General features: G+C 38.5%; 1 long non-coding RNA gene across 1 annotated transcript; it reads right to left on the bottom strand.

The window, feature by feature from the left end:
* Window positions 1-402: 402 nt before the first annotated feature.
* LOC110801069 (uncharacterized) lies at window positions 403-3453 on the bottom strand. The gene is made up of 5 exons (XR_008929551.1): window positions 3263-3453; window positions 2537-2675; window positions 2369-2437; window positions 2128-2205; window positions 403-611 (listed from the first exon to the last, which is right to left on the bottom strand). It is a non-coding gene; the product is annotated as an uncharacterized lncRNA (long non-coding RNA).
* Window positions 3454-10741: the final 7288 nt, after the last annotated feature.

The raw sequence follows: 10741 nt of genomic DNA, 5'->3' as shown, positions 1-10741 counted from the left end.
CAAAATGCTGCTTATTCAGAAGTAACAAGCAAGGCAACGAATCAAGTAACTTGAATCAACAACTCTCGACAGACCTAACTATTGATGATTGACAGCATCAAATCTCCTTTGTTGATTGACAATCATTTTGCTGGCAAGGATCATTCAAACAAACTATACATGCCATAAAACGAGAGAAGGAAAAGCATGGAAACAGGACTATAAAATAGATTTCCGTAGCTGTTTAGCTAGAGTAATTACACAGACAAGGAGCCTTTGGTATGCAAAGTGTCTAACAACCCATCAGCCATGGAATCAATGAAAAAGGCTTCCCCTCTTTCAAGGCAAATCACAACCAACATCCAATGATATTTACTTCATAACAAGGAAGATATTAGTTTTAAAGGAAAAAAATGGACTGCTTTAAGCATTATAATCAATAAGTTATATTAATGTACTTACTCTTGACGGATCAGGGCAAGTATATACTTCTTCGTACTTTGCTTGGTAATTGAATGATTCACATATTTTGTGTGCACACTGGGACGAAATTTAACCAGCGCTAGCTTATGCGGACAAAAAAATCCAACTTCTTCTTGGAGCTTGTTTTTTGTGATCTCGTTTTGCAAAACCTTAACCAAATCAATAAGTATTAATTAACCTTAACCAAATCAATAAGTACTACCACTGAATTAGTGAGAAAATCAAATAGCCAGAAACGAAATTCAGGACAGGAATGGCATGCTGAGACAGGTACCGGTCCTACAGGAGAAACAAATAACATTGTAATGGAAGATTAATAGTCACAAAACTTCAGGCTATCTTCCCACCTATTCTTCAAGAGCAGGTTACTTGGGGGGAGGGGGGTGTCACTTTCAGGATTCTGACATTCTGATCTCCTTTGCAATCCAAATGAACAGGCAGAATCAATAGTCCGCAAAGTGGCCGGACAGCTACTGATTTACTCTTTTGGTGTTGGAAGCTCTGGGTTTGTTCACAAAGAGTCGAGTTTCAAATAAGAATACTGGTTCTTACCAACTATCAGGCTTGGCAAGTCAACACATTAGTCTGTGAATGATGTATCGGCCACTGAACATGAACCTAGGTATAGCAATCAAGAAAGAGATTATGGTAAACCATAAACCATTCTACGATTCAAATAATTTGTAAACAAATCAATAATTACTAGACACTAGTTGTTGCTTTAAGGATACATCAGGGAAGCTAGTTGGTGTTTTGTTTTCTGTCATACGAACATAGACTCTGCTTGTTAGGAGAACAAACCAAGTGTGAGTGGGACTAATTGTTCTATATTGAAAAACAAAGTTAAAATTACTATATAGAAGATTGTTGTTGATTTGCTTGGCTGCATGCTTGACGATCTACACCAAGTTGTGGCTTCAGCTATAAAAATAAAGGTGCAACAAAATACAACCCGCAAGCTTTCCTCGAACAAGTTATGCTCTCGTAAATCCGTTAGGTCATTTAGTTCAAACTGCAGCACTAAATAACTAAGAACCCATTTCCATACTTCACTGGTCAACTTAATAGTCAACATCTTCTTTCCCATTCTACCAAAAAATATCAGGTCTCTACATTGAAGTATTGAACCCAAAACAAAGAGACGGTCAAATGAACAAGTTCAGCACCCAGAACAAAAGTAAGAGAAGGTCTATTGATTATTTGATTCCCCCTGCTCAAAAATGGTACACCAACTCAGTAACCAATACTACTAAATTCTTTTCTTAAAAACACTAGTAAATGGGGGGGGGGGAGGTAATAAGCATGAATTGGACATAGTAAAAACACTCAGTAACCAATACATGAATTGGACATAGTAAAAACACTCAGTAACCAATACATGAATTGGACATAAGCACAAAATCATTTTCAAAGGAAGGGAGGTTTATCTTACTTAGATATGATCGGTAGGAACTTAATGGGGGGGGGGAGAGAGAGAGGTAATGAGCGTCTCCTCCCCCTATATGTTATATGTTATCCCTAGAGTGAGAAAAAACAAGATACCCCCCCCCCCAAATTTTATTATTTTCTACTGTGCAGAATAAAAGTGGGAAAGAAACTTTCAGCATGAGATAAAAATAATGAACAAATTAAAGACCCTCGTATGAGAAACCTATCTCCATTCACCTGTAACTGAACCATGAATACGTTGCACATCTTCACATATTGGGCATTGTAGAATTCACCAAATGTCAGTGCTGCAACCTGTATATCAACAAAAAGAATGTCAGTCCTAGCTACATGTACAGTGATACAGGAGCACATACTGAGGACAATTAAAAACCCGGAAAGAAGACTATCCTAATTTCTGCTCACTTCTCTTTTATAAAAAAATAAAAACCTTGAGAAAACCAAACATCAATATTACCTCAGACAAACACTGGAGGGTAAGATTTCGATATGCTGGAACAGAAAAGAATTTCAAAAGAGTTTCCAGCTGCAGCATTTATGGAACACAGATATCAGAGTTAGACAAACATAATAAAAAGAAAACAGTAAGAACCAACCAATGAAGTAGATAGGAGTATAGGACAACCAGAGGGGATTCAAAAATATATCCCAACGGAATCCATGAAAGGAATGCATGAAGTGTAGACAGAGTAGCCCGTATCAACTCAGTCCTCTGGGATGCTGATAGCACATACAGGCATAACTCATGAATAAATTGAAACTCGCTGCAAATTCAAGAAGAAGAAACAAAGGTAAGAACACATAAGATAGTGATAGAACATAAAGGCACATTCATGAACAAGCTTAAGCTTAGAGCATATATCAGTTGATAGCTCACACTTCCAGGAATAAAAAAAATGTACTTTGCAAACTTTTGTACTTGGCTGAGTATATATTTTTTACTTATCAATAAAATCACAGTAACAGGTACAAAACAAAAAGTAAAAACACATAACAGCAGATGTAAGTTACTCAATTGATTTTTCCCTTTCTCTCTAGAGACAGGACTGCAATAAGGAGTTATTTTAGGCTGGCATGTAGACTAAAGAGAAAAAACAATCAACACAATAATGGAGAGTCTACGTAAGTAAATTGAGTAGCTTGAATCTAGACTTCAATTCTATTCTTAAATTACACATTCAGATCCGTACCTGTTTACCTGATCCGTTCATGTTGTGAATATACAGGCTATGTCTGTAATGTCTGTTAGGTTATGATACATATGATATTACATAAATCATGCGGAAACAACCATTAACCCAGGATTACATATTATTTACACATAATCATATAGCATAATTTAGATGCATACTCTTTGTTGCGTGCCCTCCCTAGCTGCGCCCGAACCGAGCAAGAACAAGTCTTTAGGACTCCAAGTGTCGTCCCTCCGTAGATAGTCCACAGCACGTCCGGATCCGCCTTAAGATTGACCAACTAGAATCGCCCTTAAGGTACTAGAATTTTCGGCACTTTTGAGCAAGATGTGTGATTGAATTTTTCTCTCAAAAACTCACTTTGAATACTTTGAAAACTCGTTATAAATTGTGAACCCAGGCCACATATTTATAGGGGTATGGAAAGGGAATTGGAATCCTATTCAGATACAAATTAATTAAACCTAGAATCCTACAAGAACTCTAATTAATTAATTTATCAAATAGAATTAGGAATTTAATCATTAACCGAACTCTGCACGTTTTAGGAATCGTGCATGAACACAAACACTTACGCACACACACACGGCAGCCACGATGGGCCGCCCATGCGCGTGCGTGCGAGCAGCAGCCCACGCAGCGAGGCCTACGCGAGCTACAAGCCCACGCAAGCACCTGCGCGCGCTGCGCGCGCTGTGCGCGCTGCCACGGCCTGCTGGGCCTGGCTTTGCGCTGGGCCTGGCGTGGCCTTGGCTGTTCGTGTGGCGCGCTTGGCTTGCTGGGCGATGGCCTGGCTTCGTGCTGGGCCCTCGTCCGGCAGGCCTCGTCCGATGCTTATTCGTACGATACGCTTCCGATTAAATTTCCGATTCCGGAATTCATTTCCGATACGAACAATATTTAATATTTTCGATTCCGGAATTAATTTCCGTTTCGAACAAATATTTAATATTTCCGTTTCCGGAATTATTTTCCGATTCGGATAATATTTCCGATTCTGACAATATTTCCGTTTCCGGCAATATTTCCGATTCTGGCAATATTTCCATTTCCGATAATATTTTCCGATACGTGTCATGTTTCCGTTTCCGGCAACATCTACGACTTGGATAATATTTATATTTCTGATACGATCCATATTTCCGTTTCCGGCAATATCATCGTTTCCGGAGTATTCATTTCTTGCTTGTGATGATCTCAGCTCCCACTGAAACCAAGATCCGTCGATTCCGAATATCCATAGATAGAGTATTTAATGCCATTAAATACTTGATCCGTTTACGTACTATTTGTGTGACCCTACGGGTTCAGTCAAGAGTAAGCTGTGGAATAATATCATTAATTCCACTTGAACTGAAGCGGCCTCTAGCTAGGCATTCAGCTCACTTGATCTCACTGAATTATTAACTTGTTAATTAATACTGAACCGCATTTATTAGACTTATCATAGAATGCATACTTGGACCAAGGGCATTGTTTCCTTCAGTCTCCCACTTGTCCTTAGGGACAAGTGTGCATTTCCTAATTCCTTTGTCGCTCGATGCTTGCTCTTGAACATAAGGTAAGAGTTGTCATCCTTATTATGTCCAGAGGTGTTCCTCGGTTTCAGATTTCAACTGATCAAATAAACAGATAATCATATCCTATGATTCATCCGAGCACGGCCATGCATTTCACAGTTTCTAGCTCTCCGAGTGGCCTTGTACAACTTTTAAGCATCTCATCCCGATTTATGGGAGGACAATCCCAATCTTGCGATCTTGAGATTAGACTTCGTTTGATAGGTGATTACCTGAGCGTTGCCTTTATAGCCTCCTTTTACGGTGCGACGGTTGGTCAACGTCAAAGCAACCAGTTCTCAAACAAGTAATCTCAAATCACTCAGGTATTGAGGATTTAGTGTCTAATAATTTAATGAAATTTACTTATGACAGATTTTCATCTCTTACAGTAAAGTTTCATAGGTCTTGTCCGATACTAGTCTTCCCAAAGTAAGTATCTATGCAAATGATTATGACATTGCCATGTCCACATAGTTCAAGAAACAGAACTACTAGTCATCTTGCATTCTAATCGTCTAACGTTTTCTATGCGTCCAATTTTATAGAAAACTCCGACTAGGGACCATTTTCAACTTTTGACATTCAAGTTCACTTGATAGACATTTCTTAGTCACAGGACTGGTCCTGACAGTCTATCTTGAATATATCTTCAAATTGAAGGGACTCATCATTTAATAAACCACAAATTAAATGGAAAAATGAATTCTTTTCATTTATTGTGAATGATTAACCAATAATGTTTTACAAAGATTTAAACTCTAAAACTTTAAAACATTAAACAGAGACATCAAAGCCATTCTCCAATATGCTTGATTCCCATAGCTGCAGTGTGCGAGTTGTGCTTCGCCTGCGGCAGAGGTTTAGTTAATGGATCTGATATGTTGTCATCAGTTCCAATTTTGCTTATCTCGACTTCTTTTCTTTCAACGAACTCTCGTAGAAGGTGAAATCTACGAAGTACATGCTTGACTCTCTGGTGGTGTCTAGGCTCTTTTGCCTGTGCAATAGCTCCGTTATTATCACAATACAGGGCTATTGGTCCTTTAATGGAGGGGACTACACCAAGTTCACCTATGAACTTCCTTAGCCATATAGCTTCCTTTGCTGCTTCATGTGCAGCAATGTACTCCGCTTCAGTTGTAGAATCCGCAATGGTGCTTTGCTTAGCACTTTTCCAGCTTTCTGCTCCTCCGTTGAGGCAGAAGACAAACCCAGACTGTGATCTGAAATCATCTTTGTCGGTTTGGAAACTTGCGTCCGTATATCCTTTAACAATTAATTCATCATCTCCACCATAGACCAGGAAGTCATCTTTGTGCCTTTTCAGGTACTTCAGAATGTTCTTGGCAGCAGTCCAATGCGCCTCTCCTGGGTCTGACTGGTATCTGCTCGTAGCACTGAGTGCGTACGCAACATCCGGGCGTGTACATATCATAGCATACATTATTGAACCAATTAATGATGCATATGGAATCCCATTCATTCGTCTACGCTCATCAAGTGTTTTTGGGCACTGAGTCTTGCTTAGAGTCATTCCATGAGACATGGGTAGGTAGCCTCGCTTGGAGTCCGCCATCTTGAACCTATCAAGCACCTTATTGATATAAGTGCTTTGACTAAGTCCAATCATCCTTTTAGATCTATCTCTGTAAATCTTGATGCCCAATATGTACTGTGCTTCTCCTAGATCCTTCATCGAAAAACATTTCCCAAGCCAAATCTTGACAGAGTTCAACATAGGAATGTCATTTCCGATAAGTAATATGTCGTCGACATATAATACTAGGAAAGCAATTTTGCTCCCACTGACCTTCTTGTATACACAAGATTCGTCTGCGTTCTTGATGAAACCAAAGTCTCTGACTGCTTCATCAAAACGTATATTCCAGCTCCTGGATGCCTGCTTCAATCCGTAGATTGACTTCTTTAGCTTGCATACCTTCTTAGCATTCTTTGGATCCTCAAAACCTTCAGGCTGTGTTATAAACACAGTTTCTGTTAAAACGCCGTTTAAGAAAGCAGTTTTGACATCCATCTGCCATATTTCGTAATCGTAATATGCAGCGATTGCTAACATTATTCGAATAGACTTTAGCATTGCAACTGGTGAAAAGGTTTCATCGTAATCCACACCGTGGACTTGCCTGTAACCTTTTGCAACCAATCTAGCTTTGAAAACTTCAAGTTTCCCATCCTTGTCCTTTTTCAGTTTAAAAACCCATTTGCTTCCAATGGCTTGATAGCCATCTGGCAAATCGACCAAATCCCATACTTGGTTTTCAGACATGGAGTCTAATTCAGATTGCATGGCTTCTTGCCATTGCTTGGAGCTAGGGCTCGTCATTGCTTGTTTGTAAGTCGCAGGTTCATCACTTTCAAGTAATAGAACGTCATAGCTCTCGTTCGTCAAAATACCTAAGTACCTTTCCGGTTGAGATCTATATCTTTGCGATCTACGCGGGGCAACATTTCTAGATTGACCATGATTCTCACCAGATTCTTCTAAAGATCTCTGAGTTTCATCCTGAATGTCATCTTGAGCATTCTCTAGAGTTTGTTGTTCGACTCGAATTTCTTCGAGGTCTATTTTTCTCCCACTTGTCATTTTGGAAATGTGATCTTTCTCCAAAAAGACACCATCTCGAGCAACAAACACTTTGTTCTCAGATGTATTGTAGAAGTAATACCCCTTTGTTTCCTTTGGATAGCCCACAAGGATACATTTGTCAGATTTTGGATGAAGTTTGTCTGAAATTAATCGTTTGACGTATACTTCACATCCCCAAATCTTAAGAAAAGACACATTTGGAGGCTTTCCAAACCATAATTCATATGGAGTCTTTTCGACAGCTTTAGACGGAGCTCTATTTATAGTGAGTGCAGCTGTATTTAGTGCATGTCCCCAAAATTCTAATGGAAGTTCGGCCTGACCCATCATTGACCTGACCATGTCTAGCAAGGTTCTGTTCCTCCGTTCCGACACACCGTTCCATTGTGGTGTTCCAGGAGGAGTCAATTCTGATAGAATTCCACATTCTTTCAGATGGTCATCAAATTCATAGCTCAGATATTCACCGCCTCTATCAGACCGCAGTGCTTTAATCTTCTTGCCTAATTGATTCTCTACTTCACTCGGAAATTCCTTGAATTTGTCAAAGGATTCAGACTTATGCTTCATTAGGTAGACATAACCATACCTACTGAAGTCATCAGTGAAAGTGATAAAGTAGCTGAAACCACCTCTAGCATTTGTACTCATTGGTCCACATACATCTGTATGGATTAAACCCAATAGTTCATTTGCTCTTTCTCCAACTTTAGAGAAAGGTTGCTTTGTCATTTTGCCAAGTAAACATGATTCGCATTTACCATAATCCTCTAAGTCAAATGGCTCTAGAATTCCTTCCTTTTGAAGTCTTTCTAAGCGTTTCAAGTTTATACGGCCTAATCGACAATGCCACAGATAGGTGAGATCTGAATCATCCTTTTTGGCCTTTTTGGTATTTATGTTATATACTTGTTTGTCGTGATCTAATAAATAAAGTCCATTGACTAACCTAGCAGATCCATAAAACATCTCTTTAAAATAAAACGAACAACTATTGTCTTTTATTAAAAAGGAAAATCCCTTAGCATCTAAGCAAGAAACTGAAATGATGTTTTTAGTAAGACTTGGAACATAGAAACATTCTTCCAGTTCCAAAACTAGCCCGGAGGGCAACGACAAATAGTAAGTTCCTACAGCTAATGCAGCAATCCGTGCTCCATTTCCCACTCGTAGGTCGACTTCACCCTTGCTTAACTTTCTACTTCTTCTTAGTCCCTGTGGATTGGAACATAAGTGTGAGCCACAACCTGTATCTAATACCCAAGAAGTTCAATTAGCAAGTATACAGTCTATAACGAAAATACCTGAAGATGGAACGACTGTTCCGTTCTTCTGATCTTCCTTTAGCTTCAAGCAATCTCTCTTCCAATGCCCCTTCTTCTTGCAGTAGAAGCATTCGGATTCAGAAGTGGGTTGACTGACCTTCCTCTTTGCAGATTTGGCGCCAGTTTGCTTAGTTGGGCTGGCCTTGTTGCCACCTTTCTTAGCATTCCTCTTCTTTCCAGATTTCTTGGACTTGCCCCCACGCACCATAAGCACATCCTGCTTATCACTTTTGAGCGTCTTTTTAGCGGTCTTCAGCATACCGTGAAGCTCAGTGAGAGTTTTGTCCAGACTATTCATACTGTAGTTCAGTTTGAACTGATCATACCCGCTATGAAGAGAATGGAGGATGGTGTCTATAGCCATTTCCTGAGAAAATTGTTGATCCAGCCGACTCATATTCTCAATGAGTCCAATCATTTTGAGAACATGTGGACTTACGGGCTCGCCTTTCTTAAGTTTGGTCTCAAGAATTTGCCTATGAGTCTCGAATCTTTCGACTCGAGCCAGATCTTGGAACATGTTCTTCAACTCACTGATGATTGTGAAAGCATCTGAGTTGATGAACGTTTTCTGCAGATCCGCACTCATGGTGGCAAGCATTAGACATTTCACATCCTTGTTGGCATCAATCCAACGATTGAGGGCTGCCTGAGTGACCCCGTCGCCTGCAGCTTCGGGCATCGCCTCGTCTAGGACATACTCCTTTTCTTCCTGCATAAGAACTATTTGCAAGTTCCTTTGCCAGTCAAGGAAGTTTTTCCCGTTCAACTTCTCCTTTTCGAGAATTGATCGAATGTTGAATGAATTGTTGTTTGCCATATTAAAAACTACAATTGAAAAGAATAAACAAATAAATAACCATTCACAGTTTCTCTTAATAAACTTAAATTCTAGCATACATGCATAATTCAATGTTTATTAAGCATTTTATTCAAGTTATGTGTTCCGGCAGGTGTGAATAAAATGATTCCAAGATCCTAAAATCATTGAAGAACTAAGCACAGTTTGTCGACTTAATCCTAGAACATCTTAGGTAAGCAAAAGCCTTTTGCTAATAGTCTAGAAACTATTCTTCGTTGATAGGTACGTCTAAGAACTTATTAGGTAAACCTATCGAATTTGCCACGACATAAAAGGACTCCTTACTTATATCGTTGAGTTTCACCAAAACTAACATGTACTCACAATTATTTGTGTACCTTGCCCCTTTAGGACCAATAAGTAACACCTCGCTGAGCGAAAACTATTACTAGATTGATGTAAATGATATCCAAGCAAGTGTATATTTTGGCATGGCACCTTTTAACTCAATTTTTAAGTTTGGAACTTAAGGCTCTTACTATGTTGGTTAGATTTTAAGTGAACTAAAATCCTTAATCATGCAACATAATCAAGCTTTTGATCTCATGCATTTTAAGACATATTTAAAAGCAATAAATAACTTAAAACATGCATAAGATATTTGTGATCTAGTATGGCCCGACTTCATCTTGAAGCTTTAACTTCAAAGTCCGTCTTGAAAATCTCCGTGGGAGGCACCATTTTCTTCAAATAGGATAAGCTATAACTAATTACAACTATTTGATGGTACGCAAACCATATTTGAATTGAAAAATAACTTTGGTACTTCAGACCAATTACATTCAAATTAATGGTACGCAGACCATATTTTCTATCCTATTTGGGCCATACTAGTCACTTCATAACCTGCAAAACAGTACATATACAATATATACCATTCACCCATTCATTATCATGAATGGCCCACATAGCTGGTTAGTAAAACACATTATGCATCACGTAAACATTTGCAGCAATTAATCAAGGGCACCAATAATCTACCAATTATTCAGTCCTTATTAATTCTAATCAAGTTGTTTTAACCTTAAGGATTTGTAGACCTAATCAAGAGTTTATGACTAAAAGTGCTCCCACTTAAACCAATAAATTCATATGCTTTACTAATTTTAAACATAAAAATGTATTTCTAGTCTAACCGGAAACATACAAATTTAATTAAAATTTAAAGCTCATATGAATTTATAATTGAATCCAAAAAGTTTAATTAAATTTCAGTCGTGTTTAAATTAATTCATGATTTTAATTTTAGTAAAATAATTAGAATAAATAAAATTTATTAT

Source organism: Spinacia oleracea, chromosome 3 (assembly GCF_020520425.1).
Source record: "Spinacia oleracea cultivar Varoflay chromosome 3, BTI_SOV_V1, whole genome shotgun sequence".
In the NCBI taxonomy this organism is placed as follows: domain Eukaryota; kingdom Viridiplantae; phylum Streptophyta; class Magnoliopsida; order Caryophyllales; family Amaranthaceae; genus Spinacia; species Spinacia oleracea.
Note: the sequence above shows the minus strand (reverse complement) of the source record. Positions and strands in the feature narration are given on the sequence as shown.